Source organism: Argiope bruennichi, chromosome X2 (assembly GCF_947563725.1).
Source record: "Argiope bruennichi chromosome X2, qqArgBrue1.1, whole genome shotgun sequence".
Classification (NCBI taxonomy): domain Eukaryota; kingdom Metazoa; phylum Arthropoda; class Arachnida; order Araneae; family Araneidae; genus Argiope; species Argiope bruennichi.
Window position 1 is genome coordinate 81,067,874 of NC_079163.1, and position 22,992 is coordinate 81,090,865.

The 22,992-nt window shown below is 30.0% G+C and overlaps 2 protein-coding genes across 6 annotated transcripts in view; one reads left to right on the plus strand and one right to left on the minus strand.

The window, feature by feature from the left end:
• LOC129960003 (synapsin-like) overlaps positions 1–22,992 on the plus strand; it is a 415,673-nt gene that overhangs the window by 261,860 nt on the left and 130,821 nt on the right. The gene's annotated exons all lie outside the window — the stretch shown is intronic.
• The window catches only part of LOC129960006 (tissue inhibitor of metalloproteinase-like), a 109,189-nt gene that overhangs the window by 48,228 nt on the left and 37,969 nt on the right, over positions 1–22,992 (minus strand). The window contains exon 1 of one of the 3 annotated variants that reach the window (XM_056072994.1): positions 743–882. The exons of the other annotated variants lie outside the window; for them this stretch is intronic. The gene's annotated coding sequence lies outside the window, so the exon portion shown is untranslated. Of the gene's footprint in view, positions 1–742; positions 883–22,992 lie in introns of those variants that run through there. 3 annotated transcript variants of the gene reach the window in all.

The following is a 22,992-nucleotide window of genomic DNA, read 5'->3' on the forward strand; positions in this document are numbered from 1 at the left end:
TAATTATTTTTTCTTTTGGATATCGGAAGAAAATAAATGAAAATCCTAAAAGAAATTTTAAATTGGCATTGAAAGTTTAGAAGTGAACTTATTTTAAATAGCAATTTTAACGGTAAACTTGACTTTTCAAACTAAGAAATAATTGCCCACTGATCTGTAAGTAAATGATTTAAAAAAAAAAAAAAGACCATCAACAAACTATTTAACTTAAAAACAGAACAGAAAAAAAATTAGCACTTCTACGTAAAATAACAGTTAAATTATTACTTCAGCGCAAGTACTCTACATAGTACTTGCTCAGCAAGAACTGAGGCAAAATTCGCAGTAACCCTATTAGGGAAATGCGCGATTACGCATCCATAAATGTACATCTAAACGTCAATCAAAAAGAAAATAAGACATTCCATACCACATCAGTAACATAAAAAAAAACAAAAAACAATTAACGCAAGCACTTCCGCGCGTTAAAGAGTCACTGTCTAAAACTTCCAGACCTTAAAAAATATACCCCGGAAAATGTATCCAAAAACAATCCATTAAACACTTCCTTACTAAGTTCTCGTGTTAAAGCTTGATGTTAACAGATGATATTCTAAAAATGTAATTAAAAGAAACCCAGTGACACACAAATACAAACGGACCAGAGAAAAACGGCAAAAATAAAGACATCAAAATCTTGCGTTGAAGAACAACCCAAGCCGATCCACAGTGTGAAGAACATAGTTGAAAAAGAAAATCTCACCTCGCTTCACTTCACTTGCAGTCATAAAGCACACACAGGAGAGTTAGTTTTCATCTAAGGAGGTCAACTTATTCTTTTTTATCCAATTGAAAAGAAAAAACCCCTCTTCTGCTCTCATTAGAAACAAATTAAAATCGCCCATACAGCGTCGCGCAGCTGTAGTCTCTTCGAACCGGCAATCTATGAATGAATGAAATAGCCGATTAGAAAGAATCGCAAATTTATAATTCTACTCTTATTGCGTAAGAATAAGCAAGTTGCATCGTAATCTTTTTCTCCCATTCATGGGAAGGAGATATTCCGTTCTTTAAAGGATGCCTCGTAAATAGTTTGCAGACGGAAGTGAAACTGATAGGCAGATAGCGAATGATATGTCATGCTTTTCCTATGAATCACCCTTTTTTGACGCTAGTATCTTAAATTTTAATGAGAAAGTTATAGTAAATTATGTCTGGGGATTTTACGGTTCATTCAACTCGAGAAAGAATTTGATAGTAAGTTTACTATAAGTTTCACTAGATTATCTTATGTGGAAAATCAACTACCACATTAAGTATGTTCGAAAAAGTGATCGAAGAAGTCTTAGGTCTATTATGAAAAAATACTTCCATTACGCAGGTGATATTAGAATGCCATTCTAATCATAAACGACGAAAACGACGATTCAAACTATTAGAATTTTAAAATAATCTTAGAGAATGTCTTAAATTAGAAAATCACGGAGATTAGCGTTTAGTTCTAGAAAGTTTACTCTGATAATACATTTAAAAAAATTGAATTTAATCCATCATATTTCTTAAGATACCTAAAACATAAAATGAAAATAAGCATCTTTATTTAAAACAATTGAAATATATATCCCCATATTCTGTATATGCTACGATATTCCATTCATTAAGAAATCAGGGTGACAAGCGACTGTTCTCAGTCCTTGCTTTCTTTAAATAACAGTAGTTACATCTTAATTATAAGTATTTAAAAATATTCAGTACTCTCACTACATATGAATAACTATTAAGAGAATAAAAAATGACTTCATCCACCATATGGAGGCACATTGTATGTCATATAAAACATATGGAATCCTTGACTTAGTCAAGTCTCCATCGTTTAGCGACCTCAATTTCTTTAAGCCGGGTTTTGACTATAATTTTTTAGACAGCGCGCTAAAGAATTAGGATTGTTTTATTTAAGCTTTGACCTTTCAAATGAACTTTGACTTCTTATTTTTTTCTTAAAGTCTGTTTTAGTCTTATATAAAGACTTCGTACTTGAATAGGGAATGAGACTTGACACCAAAACTCAGGTTATTTTTGAATAAAAGTTTAAACGACATAATTCTACAAATTTTAATTATTTCTTTTAAATATTTCGGATAGTTTCAAGTAGATACTACTGCTCGATATTTTCCATCCATTGATAGACAATTCACAGATTTTTGAATGTGTTGGATCAAAATTTAAAAAACAGCACCAAAAAAATTACTCAAGATAAGTGGCGCCCTAATGATATCCGAAATTAGTCTGAAATCTCGTGGAAAAAGAGGTTAATGTGGAAAAAATTTAACTCCATTTATAAAAATCATTCATATATTATTCTATTCTTATATTTACACCTAAACCTCATTTGACGAAAAAAAGCCTTTTTGTTGCACATTAAGGTATAAAATGGAGGAAATGAAGAACTGTTTCTTTTTTCATAATTAGGATATTCGGCATTTTCCAAGCTTTCTGGAAAAGATTATTACAGATTTATGCGTTACGTTTTATGGATAAGGTTAAAAATATAAAGATCAGTCGACGTATGTTAATAATTTGCTAACAAAAAAAAAGTAATTATTTCTAAATATACAAAAGAAAGACTTCGAAAAACTAATGAAATCTATACAAGCATAAAAACAAAAGAAACCGTACTTAAGATAAGCAACGGAAAGATAAGAAGAGTCACTTGTCTTGTAGTAGAGGGAGGAATACAAAATATTCGATAACGAATTTTGTTCTTAAGTAAGAAAGAAAATAGACCAAAAAGGTAAATTTGTACTCATAGCATTATTTACTCTAACTGTATCGCTGTTTGAGACGATCTTTGCATTTTTTCGAGAAAATTTACAAAGGATTTACTACGTCATTTTGAGTTATATCATCTGAAAAGGAATATTATCAAATATTTCCAATTCATTCATACTTTTAAAAATGAAAGTACTACTAAAATTAAATGGAACGTAAGCAATAATTTCAATGAAACAGATAGCAAATCTTTTGAGATACAGAGTTTCGATTGTTCAATACACAGAAAAGAAACCAATTCGAGAAAATTCTGTTCATTATGACTTAAAAGTTTTGCCCTCCTCCAGTTCAAATCAACAAACATTTCACTTGCCGATAAATTAGCATCACGATTGATGTATTCCATAAAACATATCTCACACAGTGTCAGTAATTCAATCTCTCCTCCCACTCCTTTCTGCCCTTTGCTTCTTTATCTGAAGCTGGTAGCAGCTTATCAACAAAAAATTTTTCGCAAGAAATCAGAGAGATAAGGGAAATATGTTAGCTTTTCAGTTAAAAGGAATTCGGTGGGAACCGAGTGGGATACATTTATGCTAGATTTACAGCTTTTCTAGAAGCGGATTATTATGGTTGACTCATTCACAGATTTTTGTAAATAAAAATTTCGTCGAGGTTCTAGTTGATGACGTCACGTTAGCAGTAATGAAACAAACATCTTCATTACGGAAAGCTCGACCATGAGAACTTATCTTTTTTTGATAATAATAGTTTATAATAACGGTCACTTCCGAAAAAAATTCAGAGGGTTGCCAAATACTTGCAGTCACTAATTTTAGTCAGCAATTTGCCAAACATTAAGCAAGATGGTGCTTCCTTATTAGACCATCATGCGGGATTTCGTATCCTTACTAAAAGAGATAATCTAAAGAATGTAAACACTTGCATGATTCTTACTCTAGAGTAAACATATAAACAATTACGCACTGCTATTAATGAATAAGTTATATAGGTGTGACGTTACAGCCACATGACAAACGTAACTGTTCTGATTAATTAAATGTATGATCTTTTGCAATGCTGTGTCATTATTACCGTCTTCTGGTACAAGATGCACCATGAATTTAAAAATTAAATTGTCGAGGTGCATTAGATATATATCATGCAAGCAACCATTTTGTACTTTCCTTTGCTCACAGTATAAAACTAAAGCGGAGAAGAAATCCATTTATATGAAAATTATATCTATTCTTATGATTATATATTGAAATTTTTATGATCAAATTTCAAAGTATAGCTGCCACTTTAATAACGTCGAATTTTATTGGATGCAAGTCATTGCAGTGTTATTAGTAACACATCGGATAAATTTGAAACTATTTTTAGCAATCATCTCTGTAAAAAGTAATTTCAACAATAAGCCCTGTTACATAATTATAAACTTTCCAAAATAATTTCAGTTGCATACTTAGAAAATAAAAATAATTAATTAGCAGAATCCGTAAATAAATAAAACCTTCAACAATTTTCAAGAAGCAATAACCTCTTTCCGATTATAGAGAACATCAACATGAATGAGGTCATTCTCAGCAAATATTAAGTTTTCTGATAAAACACTATACAAACAGAAAAATTATTAAAATTGACCTTTTTAGTTTTAAAATGAGAAATAAAATTTTTTCTATGGTCGTAATCTATATGTTGATTATTGAGCATCCATAATTATTGAAAAATTCTGTTTGAAATGCTTAAAACTGTACAGAAAATATTTTTTGTGAAGGATAAATATCGACTTTTATGTATTTTTAAAAATAATATTTCCTTATTTTACATTTTTATCAACAGGATCCAATTCTTTAATAATCCAATGTGTGAAATTAAAGAAAACGTCCAAACTCATTATGATTTGCTTCATTAATATCAGTTTTAAACTTTTTGCAGAAGGTTCATGATATAGCCAAAAGAATAAAATCGTAAAGAATTTATTCATATTATATATATATACATTATTATTATTATTATTACTAAATCAACTTTTTTTAGCAATTACATGGTCTCCAAAAAAGTTAATGATTTATAGCTTAAAAGCTGAAAATACACTTTTTTGAGCTCAGAAATTCATGCGATGCCAACAGCTTAATAATATTCCTTAAATTTGCGCTGCTTCTAGATATTCATGACCTTCAGCAGGTAGGCACAACTTTCACTTGACGACAAGTCTACAGAAAAGATGTCACGTATCAACAAGTTTTATTGATTTCAACGTGGCACTAATAACCCGAGATACATTGAAATCCAGCCCGACGAAACACTTAACGATGTCTTCGATTCAGCATGATTTAGTAACGAAAAGAGCAATGCATAATATTGCTTTGCAGCGGTCAGGGACGAAAGTATCATCTGTCAAGTTCACTTATCCTCGGGAAATACCATTAAAAATTGTTTTCATTCTCTCAAAGAGAAGAGAAATCTCATTATTTAAAAAAAAATGAGGTTTAAACATATTTACCTAACAAACGTGATACAACTTTTCAACAGATGCGCTGTCCATTTATGCGAAGTACACAATGCAAGATAATTAACAAGTGATCATTTCATTCATATCACGATGCTCAATTCATACCAGTTCTTATTCATCGTCAAATGTTCTTTAATTAGTCATTCCATTGAAGCCCATATTTTATGAAACAGATGAAGGATTTCATATTTCCTTATAAAGCCAGTTCTTAATTTTTCAATTAATCTGAGTAGCTATTGTTCATTCTATTGTCAAAACGCATTTACCCTTCAAAGTTTCATAATTCAATTAAATTAGCATCAGAGCAGTGAAATAATAAACCGGTTATAAACTTTGAAAAGAAAAGGAAAAGGGTTCACAAAATTGGTTTATGGCAACTGAAATTATTTTGATAAACATTTGCAAGTTAGCTGAATCAAACTAAGTATATGCGATATCTGGGTCAAATAAGTGCATTGATGATACAGTTGACATTGAATATATAAAATAAATTGTCCTCTTTAAAGCAGAAACTTATTTTGTACTTTAAAAATATTCAAAACAAACAACGAAATCGGATGAAAAAAAAAATATGTGCGAACGCACTTTGCATTAATAAACAATAATTATAAAAGTAATATTATCCTTAATTTTGTTTAATTTTAATCCTTAAAGTTATTGGCAAATGTTTTATAGCTTTGCAATTTTTAAAACAAATCAGTTTTTCAAGGCTAAATAGGATAGAAATGTAATTTCTATGACATTTATTGAAATTTTGGTCGATTAGAATAAAAACAAAAAGTCCAGAAGTCCACTTTTAACCAAAGCCTTTTTTAAAAAGCTTTCTTCAGATATCATTTGAAAACTGATATTACTGTTCAATGATAAACATTTTAAAATTAAACAGTTTGTTCCATACGTATAAATTGAATTCTTTAAAATCTTAGTTTTAAAATTAAATATAAAGCATACGATTAAAATTAGGTTTAGAATTACAAGAATCTACATTTTAGGTGCTTACCCAATTTCATCCATCTAGCTCCTTTCGTTTGCTAGTTATAGTGTTACCTTATAATCTGAAGGCTGGACAAATATACCTCTTCTGAATGAATTTCGTTCATATTTGACATAAATTTATAATTTTGGTGTAAAGACCATATACCAAATTTCATCCATCTAGCTCAAAGCGGTTTTGAGTCATCGTGTTCATAGACAGTCAGACAGACATAATGACAAAAATATGTTAGTCGAACTAATGAGAGGTCTGAAAAATGGAGATTCGTCATAATCTAAATTTCGATTATTTTGATGATTACAATACTTCTTCTACTCTTCATGATTACAATACTTTCTCTACTCTTCATATACAAAAAAGTAAAATGGACATCAAATTGGAGGCCTTTAAAAAATGATAATAGGCTTTCATTATAAGTTGAATTAAATTTGTAAATGTAATCAAATACATCAATCGATCGTGCCCTTCAATTTTTGGCCAACTCAGGCAGTCGCGCTGTATACAATACAGCAAATTAACTTCCGCACTGTAAATGCTTGAATTCCGCATCCGTAAAAGTAGCGAATATTCATCCATTTTGGGTACCTACCTTGAGATATATACAAATATTCAAACTTTTATAAAATTATAAATTGGATCCCAATTTGTATAAGAAATCATATGCGTCGATCAAACATCCATTCCCTTTGCATATTTCACTACTATTTCACATTTCTGAACAACGTAACTTCCGCATCGTGAATACTCGAAATTCCCTTTTGGCGTCTTGAACACTCACCCTTTTTGTGCATCTCTCCTCCCGTCGCATTAAGACAGTAATGATAGTCCCAGACGGAGAAGAATCGTCCCTTCCCGTTAAAGAGTTACCACACACAAAAGCATAGCTATTAAGGAGTCACGAAACAATTCGAAACGCGATCCATTACTTTTCTAAAGATAAAACTACAAAGAGCCTATCATCAGTCACAAAAACATTCCTCCTTTTAATAACGCTTAACCAAACATTTCTGTCTGTTCAAAAGGATAAAGTATATGTTTACTACCTGTTACAAAAAGATAAATATTTTTTTTTAATTCTTTTGTCATAAACCACCATATTATAATAAACTCCACACATTTTTCTTAGATGCAGATCGAATATAAAGTATCCATTTATTTTTTAAGAGGGAGGAGGGTTCTAAAGAGTATAATTACTCTCCGTAATTTATTATTTAATCTTTTTTTCTGCGATCACGTGTTAAGTATATTTGATACCTGAAATTCCAAGATATCCTGCTGCTTTTCAAGGAACCCAAAAGTCTATATATTTATTTAAAGGATTATGTATTTTAATGATATAATGAAAGTTTTAAAAACTACCAAATATTGCACAGGAATCTATTTATGAGAACTTTCTTTGGGCTTAAGCAACAAAAAATAATTATAGTTTAAGCATTTCAATCATGAAAAATATGAAGTAAATTCATTTTTGATGAAAGCTCTTGATTCATAACTTCAAGGGACAGTTTTCAAATTTCAGTTCAAAATTAATTTTAAAAACAACAAAAATTTTGACCAGTAGCTTTGACGTGCAATTTTTTTTTCAAAAAAGATAATGAAATGACAGGAATTCTCTTTATTTCGTTTCATTATATTAATAATGCAGTCTGAAACTAGATATTAATTACAACAGACAGTTGCTATAATCCAAATAAGTCATCAAATGATGAAAATAATTTAGGATTTCTTTAATATAGGTTTATACCAAAAGAAACAATTTTGTTTATACCAAGTCAGACAAAAAAAAAATCTTTTAACAATGAGCAATGCTTCTAGCATCAAAAATGATATATTTGGCAAATAAAGACATAAAAACCAAAGATGCAGAAGTAATGATGAAAATAATAGTAGTTTTGGGACATGTTTCCATAAAGATCAACATCGCATTAAAAACACAAAATCTTTCAGAATTTTTGTTGTTGAAACAGCGCCGTATTGTTGTTATCCAGCGAGTCATTTGTAACGTCTCAATTTGGAATCCAAGGAAAATACCCGAGGATTGCACGCAGACAAACGACCATGAGTCAGGCGGGTTCATTTGTCTTACTTTTCTCAGCCATCTAGATGGGAATGGCGGCAACAACAAAAAAATATATTGTACTTATTGAAAACCCACATGCATTTTGATCTTTTTTGGTAAATATCAAAAAAAGTTTTAAAAAATATTAAATTATGATTAAAAAAAATATTTTGTTAAATATCAAAATTCTGAACTATTCGTACTAAAAATTTTCGAATAAAATTGTTTGTGAATTCTAAGTATTAAAAATAAAAGAAACCAAACGAAGCATATCTCTGCAATAACTAAAAAGAAATTTAATACCGTTACTTGGCAAATTACAGTAAAACCCTTAGAACCATACTGATGTCTGAATTATTTTTATGAAGAATCCGATTAAAGAACATGCAATTAAGACCTTAGCGGTTGTAACAATCATGCATTTGACTTTGATTCTGGACTGATAGTCCATTATTCAAAAATTCTCGTTACGAAGAAAAACTAATCTTGGTTCAAAATAAATGATTTATCAACAGCTTTATCGATTAAAGACAAATTAATATTATACCCCTGGGAATTTTAATAAAACCTTTTGATATTGAGAAAATCAAAAAATTACAGTAATATTTAGAGATTTTTACAATAATTTAAAATTATTTCATAAGTTTTTATAATTATTTCAAATGTTTTATTATTTGTATTTTTAATTGTTTCATAATTCTGTCGAATTATTTAAAAGCTTTAATCACTGTGAGTAAACTATTAGCTTTTTAATTCATATTTATTCAGTATTTTATCAAAAATTTAAAAACGAAAACTATCCAGTAGGTAGTAATCTTTTAATTTTTCGTATTTGAAATACACAAAAACAAAGCATTATAGTGGCTAAAAAAAATGATAACTATGAGATTTTGATTATCTCTATGTTCTAGACCTCTCCAAGACCTCCAAAACTGTTTTTGAAATAACGTCAGGAAACTAACTTGTAGATGAGCACAATCCAATAGCACTCCGAGCTAGGAATAAAATCCTCAAACTGTATATCTGTATCAAATTTCGGACCCGGTTAGTCAATTAGCAGAGATACCGTATCAAACAACATCCGAATCTTGTCACTATAAAATGTCACTGAACCAGAATGAAATTGGTTAGACCATGAAACTAAACAAAGAAAAGATGGGAACCTCTTTCTACTTATTTATTTTAGGAAATATTTCTTAACAAAAACACTGTGATAAGGAAACCAATATTTCAAAATCAGATTTCAAACATAGATGGATGGGACATCGAAAGAATCCTCTGGTTTCGAAAAAAAAAAAAAATAACAATAAAAACATATCCTGCTATTCTTTCTGCACTGCGCACCTGTTGAACTCAGTGTGCCAAGTTGGAAGGATGCCCGACAACCTAGAGAAGTATTCAAATTACCTCGAGGAGTGATTTAAAGGTGGTTTATGGCATCACCTGATATCGGGATCACGAACTGTTGATAGAAAGAGTAGTGGCGCCCCAATGATTCACTTTTACTCTTACCAGACGTAAAAAAATATTTTTAAAAAATCGGCATTTCACAATAAAGCCCTTTCTGGCATAGTGTCACTTTTTCTGCCGCAGTCAGCTAAAATGATTTTTATAAATTCAGTTTTTAAAGATGAAATTTGACCTATTGTAATATATCTCTGATTAATCTTTCAATATAAGGGTCATAATTTTGTAACAGTTATTTTTTCGCAAACGAGTTGGCAAAAATTATATTATTCGTAGGCGATTTGAACTACAATCAACACAGCAACACGTCAAGCCTGAATAATTTAATTTTGTTAAATTACTCATTTTGAAAGACATTTTTTTGAAAACTAGCTGTGTAATTCTTTCAATCTTTTTTAGCGAATTTTAACAACCCTTCATAATATTACAACCATACGATATGTTTTTAAATATGAAATATATCAGTGTTCCTTAATATTTAATCATAATTTATGATCAGCTTTCAGCATATTTTAAACTTGCTTATTGTATTTTGGATTACAATTCTTTAATCATTTGTTACATTTAATAATCATCACAATTAATACCGAATCATAAATTTCAAATGTATATATCAATGATAATTAAAAACGAATTCAATTTTATTTTAAATACTTATTATAAACAGGTTCACAAACCTTTACGGAAAGTTATGAATAATAAATTACTTCAAAGACAAATATGCAGCAAATCTGTACGAGATTTTAAAAAAAATACAACCGAGTACTCTTAGAATCATACCTTCACAACTTCAATACATTAGTTTCATTATAACATTACTTTTAACCATTGAAATTTAGTTATTTTCACATTCACATTCAAAGCTATAGGAAACTGGGCGGTTTCGTTCGATCTAACAATCAAGTGCAAAGCGGTAATTTGTGATGCATAAGAAATAAAAAATAAAAATAAAGAAGAATTAAATTAGAATGCCCTTTACGAAGACCAAATGTGTAACAAAGGGAAAATCAAACGCAAAAGAAACTAACCGAATGAATTTCCAAGAATGGTATGAAAATAAACATGGCACAGAAGGAACGAAGGACAAAGGTTCTGCCTACATGTCAGACGTCCACAAGCAGAGAGTGTGAGAAAAAACACTATCCGGATATATCTCAACTTTACGGAATTGGTATGCTAATAAAAGACGACAAGCATCAATGCAGACGGGTAATTTCAAACCACAACCCTGCATAATCACGGTCTTGAAATGTCCTAAGCACGCGTCAAATCTCCGGGCGACAGGCCAGGTTTTTTCCTTTTTGCCACCCTTACTTGATGGTCAAGGTCAAGAAAGAGGCTGCTCACAAACACTTTCTCTGGGCCCGTTACTTAAGATCGAAACGGATGCCTTTTGCATAACTCTTCCGTTTTGAGTGATGCGTTCGTAATCACGACACCCAATTGCCGTTTCAATAAAAAATCCAAATGACTCGTCCTTTCCCAGACCCATTTATTACCACACATTTATTCCGTAATGTGCTCTCAACATTGTTCCATAATGCTCAGCTAAAGCTAATTTAAATAACGGAAGAACAAACAGTTCATGTGCATAGCTTTGCGTAGTTTCCAGTTGTCTTTTAATTTAACATCCCATTGTTCAGCTGGCTCTATATTTTCCAGACCCGTTTATCAAGAAACATTCATTCTGAATATAGTTCTATATCGTATGTCAAGGCATTGAAAAATAGGCAATACAGGCATACATATTTGCATAATTCTAATTTCTTCATGGGTTTACAAACAAGATTCATCGATTTCCTTTTCAGTAAAAATCCCGGGAACTTCTATTTCTCAAATTCTTTTTTTATATGCGAATATTTATTCTGGCTATTTGAACGTAAATCTACTTGATTCTTGTATCTTGAACTTAGTACTCGATATTAAAATACCCAAATGTTTTTTCAATGGGTTCTGCTGCTTTTTATTATACCTCTTTTGATAAAATTTTGATAAATGTTTCAGGATATATGCCGTCAAACCTCTTCAATCGCATACATCCTGAAAATTTATTACAAGTGCAACCAGAAACCAAATAGTCATTTTATGTTATGAGTTATAGAAAAAAATAGTTTTCGAAGTCTTACAGGAAGAGAATTCATGAACAGGACTTTGCAGTCATGGTACTAATATCAACTCCAAAAACATAAAAATAGCCTCCCAGAATATGCAAAATATTTATCCTTTAAATTTGTTTTACGCTCTTCTTATATTTACACAAATTTTAACAGAAAACAAATGTTTTACAAAAAAATAACCTCAATTTCTTAATGTACTATATCATTTATGACTGATATGAAGCTTTAGCTATCATTAAAATTTTATTTAAAATTTTTCATACTATTTTAAAACTATAGTATCTTAAAAATTCTTTTCGGTAAGTGCAATGCATAGCCATTTTTAAGGTCAAATGAGGGTGCTTATTAAACAAAATAAGACCATCAGTTTAAAAAGTAAAATTAAATTTATATTTATCCCAATAAGTAAAGAAGCTTTAAAGGGATTTCTGGAAATACTTTCAAAGCGTTTTTCTCTTCGCTTGATCTCTCAGAAGTTAACTTTCAGCACTAATGATGGTAGGAATACCTTGTTGGCTCTTCATCAACAACAGGCACAGGTTAATAGAAATACCGCATTGTTTTTATTTCGTCATTGTTTTCCTCGTCTAGTAAAGGGCTGCATCCATAAAACATTGCAGAAAGTTCAGGTAGGCGCGAATGTTAAATGTCAAATTTAGATCATAACTTCTCGCCCTATAGCGAAATTAATTCAACTTAAGCCCGCCTCTTAATTAAATGAAAACGGTTCTCAGAAAAACCAAAATAAAATACGAAAACCAAGCGCTTAATTGTCTTATATTCACTTGTTATTACTAATTTACTTTTTAGAAAGGAACAGATTTTTGTAAATAAAGTTAATGGATTAATTTTTTTAATAGACAAAGAAACCCGAAAATATCTTTATACATTATACAAAGCGCACCGTTCGTTTGATTAAATCTGACGGATAATTCAGATAAAGAATTTTAAATTCCCGATGTTAATTTTTTTTTCCCTTTAAAAAAAGAAGATACCGGGTTTATTGGATTGTCAAGACCGGCATTTTCGAAGTTCATTTAAGCTCATCTGGTATTTTTGTTTGTTTGCTTTAATACCTTGCCCGAGCTCTATAATCATTTCTCAAATCAATCTCGAATTGCTGCTTAAAACCAGCACGAATAACAATACACATCAGTTAGGATGACTGAAAAAATTGTTAGGATACGATATTTTTATTTTCCATAACAGAACTATATTCGTTGTCTTAAATCAATCGTGAATTCCGATTGATTAGCCTGGAATTTCAACACCCGAAATTTTGAAGCCAGGATTTTCAAAACATAAAATTAGTTCCTAAATTCTCAACTTATAAAGTTCCCCTGTCACACAACTCTCATTATGCAAATCAATCCAACTGAAATTGCAATATTTTCAATTTGATTCAGATTTCAGAAATTCCGACAGTTTCGTTTTAACATTAATACCTCTATCATAATAATTTAAAAAGTAGGTAAAAAAACGTGATTAAAATAACGAATACCCTATAGTATTTTTATTAACATGAGAAAATTTTGGAAAAAAATTGAATCGTTATCTTTGAAAATGAAATGAAATCACTATCTTTCTTCAGTGATCTAGAGCCGAAGTTTAAAATTTTGATTGCCTGCTCAAGCTTTTGCAAATCTTTAGACGTCTTAGTTGACTGAAAACGCTGCATTTTCATCTTCACATATAAATAAATCTTTCCTTTTACTTAAAAAAATATATAAAAGAATACTAAGATATTAAATATTGCAAAAAACAACTAATAAAGATTATTTATACGCCGAGAAAAAACCATAACTTATTTCTAAACATTTTGGATTTCAACGGATGTTTAACATGCGCATAAATATGCTGAGCTAATTTTCTTTTCGCCATGAACCGAGATATACTGAACATAAGAGCACAGACGACCTTTCTTTTTCGTTTTCACTTTATTCATATTTACGTCTGAATTAATGTGTCGGCACGGCACCTATAAAATCCGTTTCGTAAAAGTAAGAATATTTGTTCAAAAAAGGAGATAAAATCAAAATATGTCAAGTGAAACAGAAAATGGAAATAAACTTTTATTTTTCAAGTGGCCTTTTTCGAATGAACCCCAAGCTCCGAAAAACTAAAAGTTTGTGTCTGATTATTAAGGAAAAGTAGATGTTTTCGATGCATCAATGCTAGTAACGTTTCTAAACGTAACTAATAGATACAAACTACTCTATACGTTTCAATTAGTTCGAAAACAAATCACAATTTTCACATAAAGAACTTATATTTTTCATCTGTATAGTTTGCACTTAAATAAATTATCTGCTTTTTGATCAAGAATTTTCAAAAAATATTATATTCCTAACAAGATAATGTATATTAGAATCTTCCGTGCCATATAAATAATTTTAAAATAAAAATAATTTATTTAAAAACTTATTTAAATGCAAATAATTCGATGCAAAATCTGAAAATCGAGATGTAAATGCTACAATTCCCAAGATGTTTGTTATAGATGGAGCTTCTAATAATGCAGATAATTAAAGGCATTTAATTCGGTTTGTAAGCCTTACCCTACCTCCCACATCCGAAATTACACCATGGGGTACAGGGAAAATCTCAATTTTGAGTCAAATTGCAAGGTACGATATTTATTAAATTATTATCACGCTTTACAAACATAGCACGAACGCAAAGACGTATGATTAACGACTAGATTTGCATAATTCTAGTGCACACATGCGATGGATGTTTGATGTTACTATTACTATAACCAGCAATACTTCAAGTACACAACTAAAACTGTTTCTAGGCCACAGCGGCCTTCAAATAACGTGGGTAAAATATCAAGAAACGACTGGATTTCCAGCATAACCCTGAAAAAAAAATGCAGTCAGTCAATTTAACGTACAGGCTCTCGATAGTTTTCAAGCTAGATCTAGGCATAGACTTCAGACATTTCAGTGAAGTAGCTGGCGCTTCATTATAGAAACCACTTATTGCAAGCATTCTTTATAATCTCGAAAATAATATACAATCAAGTAAGTTTTTTTAAATCATTATTTTTTTTAATTTTAAAGAATTAAAAACGAATACTGAATTAGTAATGCAGTACATAAAATGGTTGACAAGTTTATTTTAACTAAACTTATAGATGTTTGAAATAAAGCCAAAATCTACTACCACAAATAAATAATAAAATGTAAGTGAATTGACTGTAAAGTTAAACAGACAGTTGCAATCGCAGTTCTGTGTTTTGATCTGTAAATATTTTTCGCTTCAGGTCACTAGCTTTATTTTTCCTTTATAAATGCAGAGAATTGTTTTGCATAAAAAGTCACCGTTTTAAATGTTTTTTTATTAAACCAGAGTAGGGTAATTAAACTATATTATCAAAGATAAGTAAACTCACAATTATAAAATCTTATCATAGCTTAGATACAATAAAAAGATAACTTCACAATAAGACAAATAAAACATTGGTAAAAGATAGTATTTAGTAATTGAAATATTCAACAAGTTTGAATAAAAGCATAGTTGGCTTATATATTTTAAGACCTATTAATTTTATTTTATATTCTAAATATTCTTTAATTACATAAACAAGGAGTGTTTGAAAAAGCACTTAATAATGAGAAAAGGGCATTTTTGACATTAATAGTGAGCAGTCTTCCAAGAAATTGGCATTGATTTATTCGGGTAAATCAATGCCAATCAACAATGTTATTCTACTAATGAATCTTAGCATGTCAAATTTATTTTTAAAAAAAACCCAAATTACCATCTGTTTTAAAAAATACATCGACACCAATTTCGATGTATGCTATGTCGATTGATTATTGGATTAAAACATATAAGATGAGTCTTATCTTTCATCGTTAGATTTTACTAATCAAATCTTTAAAAATGTTTTTCTTAAAATGACGATCGTGATTTCAAGAAGCATTCGGCCAACTAGAAATTGGGTAGCAAAATCTTGCATGCTCAATATTTAAAGCAAAAGTAATAAGAAAAAAATTAAAAGCTTTCAATAAACCATTTTGCAATAACAATTTTTATTTGAAGTTTTTTTTATTATTATTTAATCATTAATTGCTTCATTTATAAGTTCGTATAAACTCACCTCTATTTTGCAGTAAAAACAGAATCGAGAAAAATGTTTCTAGCTCGGTTTAAAGGGGGATTACGCTTAACATGAACAAATTCAGTAATGCATGGATATGGTTTGTCGTCTTAAAATTCTCCTTATCTTCATTTAAATATTCAGTTCAACATTATAAACGAATCATGAAAAGTAATGAAAAAAATTAATGGAATGTACTTGTGTTTTAAATAATATTTATGACACAAGTTGAGTCTTAAATCTACTAAAAATCTTTGTTGCGCTGCAGTATCAAAACATGACTGGTTCTCCCAATTTTAGTTGATGCAGAACAAACAAAATAAAACAATACACTACGTGGGACGTCCATATTTGTTCAAACCAAGGACATAAGCTAGTTTCATTTAAATTTAAAATATTTACATCATTTTCTATCACATACGAAGCTTTAGATTTGCTGTATTTCTTCAGCATGACTTGGTAGAACCTTCTGTCAAATTCAGTCATGTCTTACTTATTTACCATATGTCGATATTTTTTATTAGAATCCTAAAAATGGCCTTGACATTCTACTTTAAAAAGAATATTTTCCCTTTTGTCGTCTGAAATATAACTCAAAACCCGTTCTTGACTAACAAAAAATCTTTTTTTTTCATAACACATTGAATTGTATTCTTGGAAATTTCAAATAGCAGCCATTTTCTTTTTCTTATTCACAAATTTTTATCGATAACGGGAATTATGCCACAAATTTTAGACAGTTCTTTTCATTTTTGTATAAATACCGATTTCAGACATTCTGATGAAAATACAAACACCTTCCAGAAGATATTTTTACATGCATTCTGAGTTTACGAACTATTTATGCCCTTCGCAGTCAAGGCAAGAATAAGTATGAAAACAATAGATTCAAAATATGCAGCAAAATTGAAATATTTGTTTAGTGCTCGCTCATGATGAGTGGAAATTTGAATTTAAAAAAAGTAAAACATTTTTTACTTAGATTCACACGAATGCATATTCTTTATTTTCAAGGATCATAAAATATTTGGTCATTATAGAAATAGATGCTTGACTTTTAAACAAAGCTTTCATTCTTTTATTATCTTGTCAACTGTCAGAAGAGTAATCATCAAATTTTGCTTTTTTGGCAAAACTTCGTGCCCTGCTATATCCTACGTATTTACTTTGCGTTTATATATCTTGATACTATAATTATGTAAATTTATATTTTCCTTCATACTAGAGATTCTGTTTATAGAGGAATTATTCAATAATAAAACATTCACAGGGAATTCATAACTTTGGGTTGTTATATTTTCTACGAAATGCGAAAATAATTTTTTAAACATTGATAATCTAGTATTATCTTAAATCACTAAAAACATGAAATTTATTGAACTAATATTATAATCAATAAAATAACCAATATATTTTTAATAACATTAGCATTTCAGTGCAAAACGTCAAGCATTTAAAATGAGAAAAAATTGGAGATTTTTTTTTTTTTTTGTATATTGTAAAATTCAGGTAATTTAAAACTAATTCTTTATAGACATAATACAATCTAATTATTTAATCTGAACTTTAATCATATAAAATTTAACTTATTCAACATCACTGAAAATTTTCCACAACAATATCTCCTATATTCAATATTACAATATCCAAGGTTTATTTCTCTATTATATTAAAGACAATGACATTGCAGAACATTAAAACAAATTTTTCCCATCGATGAATTTTTTTAAAAAAATAAAATCCATAAGGGGTGGTTAGAATTCTCATAAGCAGAATTAATTGTCATTATAAAGTCAAATTGTTTTCCATTAAGATGCGTTTACAGAGAGAAAAATCTAGAATATTCTCAATTCCTCGGATTAGAATTCATTTTTCAGGATTAAAAAAATTGAAGGGGATTTGTGGATTAAAAAAAAGGAAAAGGAACCGTGCCGTCAAAATTGTTAGTGCACTTTTGGTTTCGAATAAACCAATCATACAGAGCTGGGTTCTTTGCTTTTCAGAAATGCCCCCTCCCTTAATTAAGAAGAAAACCACTGCTTGAACAAAGAAAACAAACTCACAGACGGTAATTTAGTCTTAGCGTCATACATTTAAATAGAGTTGCACTAAAATATTGAACCGGAAAACAATCTTTCTTTTAAAAGGTTTTAAGGATAAAAATGATTTTCTATGGTCTCATGGTATTAGTTAAAAAGAAGAAATCTGAATTTATTGCATTTTCATACAATTTTTCTCCTTTAGTTTTGCGATTGTGTTTCGGAAACCAACTAAATTTTTATTCTAATAAAATTGCACACCCTCTACTGTCGAGCTTCAGAAGAAATATTTAAAAATACAGTGCTTTCTATAAAATAAAAAAATATTTAATTATAAATTTCTAAATTTAGTAAAACCGTGTTTCGAATAATTGTAAACAACATTTCTACATATAAGTCACTAAGATAATTTATCATCAACAAGAAATTATTATGCCATTAATTGCTGACACATTTTCTCAGAATTATCCCGTTTAGTAGTCTCATATACATACTACAGGGAATTCATATATTATATATATCAACAAGAATAATTCATATATTCCTCAGATATGTCTTAATGTAATGACGAACACAAGCAATACACTTCGTATTAAGAATCAGAAATACCGACTCAAGAGAGTGCCGATGCTTTTAAGCTACATTTAAATGCTCCACAAACAGTCGTCCTATGTCAATCGTGAGTTCAAATAAAGTAGCATATAATTAAAATATAAAAAATTGAGGAAATATGATATTCTGAAGCTTAAATGATGAACTGAAGTTCTTGAATGATACAACGTTTTGAGAAATATTTATAAGCACTTGACACTTGTCGATTTCCACCATTTTTTCCATAATATGGTGGCATGCGACGTCACATAGAAAGAATCCATCACCTTATGATATCCCAATAAATTGAACCTAAGCTTTAAAACAAAATATTTTCAAACGAGAAATTCTTATAATCATATGATTTTCCCAGTTTTCCGGAATCGTTTAAGTGTAATTCGTATTCCAGACATAAGACGCATTATTCCTGCAATTTGTCTTGTACTGCTCATGATGGATGTAACAATTACAATAATATAAAGCTGAAGGGTAATTTTCAATATAATCTACTATTTCGACTAGGTTATGATTACACGACAAAATTAGGCTCACTGTTTTCCATTAGCGTCATTATTTCAAATTGGCGCGTGCGTATTACCAAACATGTTTTCGCTCTGCCTGATGCATAATCCATCACATCTTCAAAGGTTAAACCTCTATGATCTCATCTACAAGCAACTCATCATGCGCATTAGGTCCTGCTGAGAGCCATCGTGTTGATTTTGTCCATCCTACTTGCCAACCCAAAGTGCTGCTAACGATTGACCGATTTAACATTCATTAGGAAGTGATCACGATTAACGGTCACGTGGGTTATTAACGAAGCAGTTAACCGTTCTGTAGGAGGTGTGACAGCTTGTAACACCCAATCAGAAAGCAATCCAGAATTTTTCATAACATTAATTTTGATTATTTGCATATCAAAAAATTAAAAAATTATTGAAATTTAAAGAAAACTGTAGTTCAAGCATCGCATTAAAAAACTATGCAACAAATTACACTATACAGTGAAAACTTTTGAAAGATTGCAGACTGACTAGTAGGAATTTTACGGACAAAAGACAGACTTGATCAAGCTCGCTAAACCTTTGGGATGATTTAAAGTAATTTTTTTTCTGATACATCTGAAAAATATATGTTAGAAGCCACAAAGCGCGTTTGTCAAATATTCATCAAAAATTTAGCTTCATAACAGCTGAAAATCGGGCAGTTAAGTCTTGCTTCATTAAACTACCCGTTTGTAATAAATATATAAGGCACTATATTAAAGTAAAAGTCCCAAATAGTACACTATAAATTGATTAATAGCAAATCTATCAAATAAAACAACTGAACGATCTCGCACATTTGTACCAATCTTCCTCCCCCCAAAAAAATCATTAAAAAATTAATTTGCATCTTCCATATCAATTTATTATCTAAAATTTGAAACAAAATCTATTAATTATAGATTTCAATTAATTATAGAACGTCAAGAACTCCAAACTGTGCCGTTTTCATATGCTTTGTTCACTTTTTCAAAATAAAAGTTTGCTTTCGAAAATATTAAAAAATCACAGATATAAAATAATTCCCAGATCATAAATGTCATATTATACGGCGAATATTTATTCCATCATCAAATTTCTCTAACTTGTTCAAACTTTTAAGAAGGACAAAGAAAAGGATATTGGCAGCCGCAGATATTTCATTCGAAGCGACATTCCATTAGAGGATTTTAATACTAAACTGTCCTTTTATCAATTTGCGTTCCATGAAGAGCAATGCAAGAGCGAACACCTGGGCAAGCAAAGTACTTTATGGAAACGAGAAACTTGCTAATTTGCATTCACATTCCATGTTGAACTATTCAAGACCTCCAACGCGTTCGTAAACTTTGAAGAGCAAGTTTTTCTGAGTAGGTTTTTTACCTGTCGCTTAGCAGGGCAATGTCTATAAGGGCTTGGCATCTTGTTCAGCATGTATTTCAGGCCGGTTCCTGTGGACTTGTCAACAGATGCAAAAGAAAACTTAAGATTTGCACTTCTTCAAAATCCTTGGTCACTGGGGTCGAAATTCTTGATCGATGAAATGGGAGAAATTTGAGGAATTTCAACATAAAACGGCATCAAGTGTTTGGACAGAATGACGAAATTGGTCTGTAGCAAGAAATCGTGAAGTGCCGCTTAAAATAAATTCAAACAGTGCTTTTCCTATCTTGTTTCATTTACCGCAAAGCCAGTCCAAACGCTCGCTTTCACAGCTGTAATCATTTTGACTCTTTCTTCGCAGCTGCCAATTATTGTACGTGTTAGAAACTTCTTTTTCTTAGACCACAAGTGTTCACGAGACACGGAAGATCTTTACAAGGGAACTTATAAGACATCCGTGATTTTACGTCAGTAAAATGCGTGCACAGTTGAAGGACAGGGCGAGAGTTCAAAGAAATGAATACAGTGCGATGTAAATATTAATTTCATTCGCGTGTCAGCAGAAATTATTACTATATATAGAGAAGCAAAAACAATTTCTACACAACGAGTTAAATTTGATGATAAAAATGAATCGAGCCACAAACATAAATATATATTTAAGATTAAGAAAAACCTTGTTACTTACATAATACCCAAATAATGCAAGTCAGTTACCCAAAATAATGCAAGTCAATTACAGAATTGTTCCGCGAAATCGATCATCCGAATTCCAATAGTGCTAAAGTTTTTTTTCCTTATTAGTTTCTTGAAGATAACATTTTAAGTCTTTCATTCTCACTTTTTCATTTTGAGTCTACTTCGATGCATTTTCAATGAAAAATAACCGGAAGGGAAAAAAATCTCTTGTACGTTCGTTAATCAAATATTTCTTCAGATTTTGTAAAGCTTGTAGAGGTAATTTGAAGGAAAATAATTAAAAAAAATTGTGGAACTGCCCCATTATTTCTTTGAATAATTTTTGACAGCTCTTAAAAATGTCTCCATTCAAACATTTTTTTATAAAAAGCAATACAAAAATATTGAAAATATTTACAATACCGAGAGAAAAGACACAGAAAATAAAGATTAATAATTCGGCAAATAAAACTAAGATGGACCGTAAAAGGAGGAATTTTATCAAATGGAGTAAACAGTCTAGAATTAATTTAACTATTACTGTATATATCAGAAACGAATATAAAAAAAACTCGTGTATGAAGAAAAAATTAGACATAAAAATCAAGAATTATCTAGAATTTCATTATCACTAAAAATTATTAGCCTTTAGATTATGAAAAAATTTCCAATGCAGCAAAATATGAAAATTGAAAAATATATATAATTTCATCAAAGAATTTCCGTGGCATTTTTAAGCAATTAAAATCTATAACTCCGTTTCCTGAAGACACTTTTTAAAAAATACACGCTTCCATCAAAATGCTCTTGTATACGTTTCTTTGGTGACGTAAACGAATTACAGTAAAAACAACAGTTTTCGTTTGAAATACAGAGCTTAAAAAAAAAAAAAAAAGCAGTGCGCGGGTTTGAATATTAACGCCAACGCGGTATTTTTAAAATTACAGAAAACCGCGGAACTTTCTGTCGCTTAAAATTAGATCACGATTCGTTCGCAAAATGAATGTTAGCTTTTTTTAATGAATTCAGCTTATTATTCATTATTTTAGAGCAATATTACTATAATATTGAATAAAAGTAACCAAAATTTATGAAATAAAAGCATATTTATATTAAAAAAACTAAATTCTAGAAATGCATTATCAGAATACAAGAGGATTTCCAATAAATACATTATCATACAATATAAAAAAATAGCTAATGTTTGGTAAATAATAAAAATAAGTAAAAATGTTTACTTTTTTTTATATCGAACAGGAATTCCAGGAACAAGTTAGCTATGTTTCGAGTAATAGCTTAACGAGTAAAACGTTAATACGTCAATCAAATAAAACGCGAAACTGAGAAGTTCCGGTTTCGGTATCCCAACCTTGGGAAATTCAATCGAAATCGAATCTTATTTCATTATTTAAACTAATATGCGAGGTATTTTTTGCATTAATACGGCTAATGTTTTATTTATAATTTAAAAATCATTGACGAAGCAGAAAATTAATTTAAATTGGATTCGTAATGGAGATTCTGGAACATAAAATTTCGCTGACAAATTGACTCTCAATCAAAGAATGTTCATTTTGTCAAGGAGATCAATTTTATGACCGCTTTTATTTCCTGAACTTCATAGCTAATAATAGTTCTTTATTAAAATCGTGCTTAAAGCCTACTATGCACGTTGAAAAACAACGAACGTCAATTCATAATAAAAAGCAGTCAACTTCATTTATTATTCATACTGAAGTCCCTTTTTAAATTTTTTACAATAG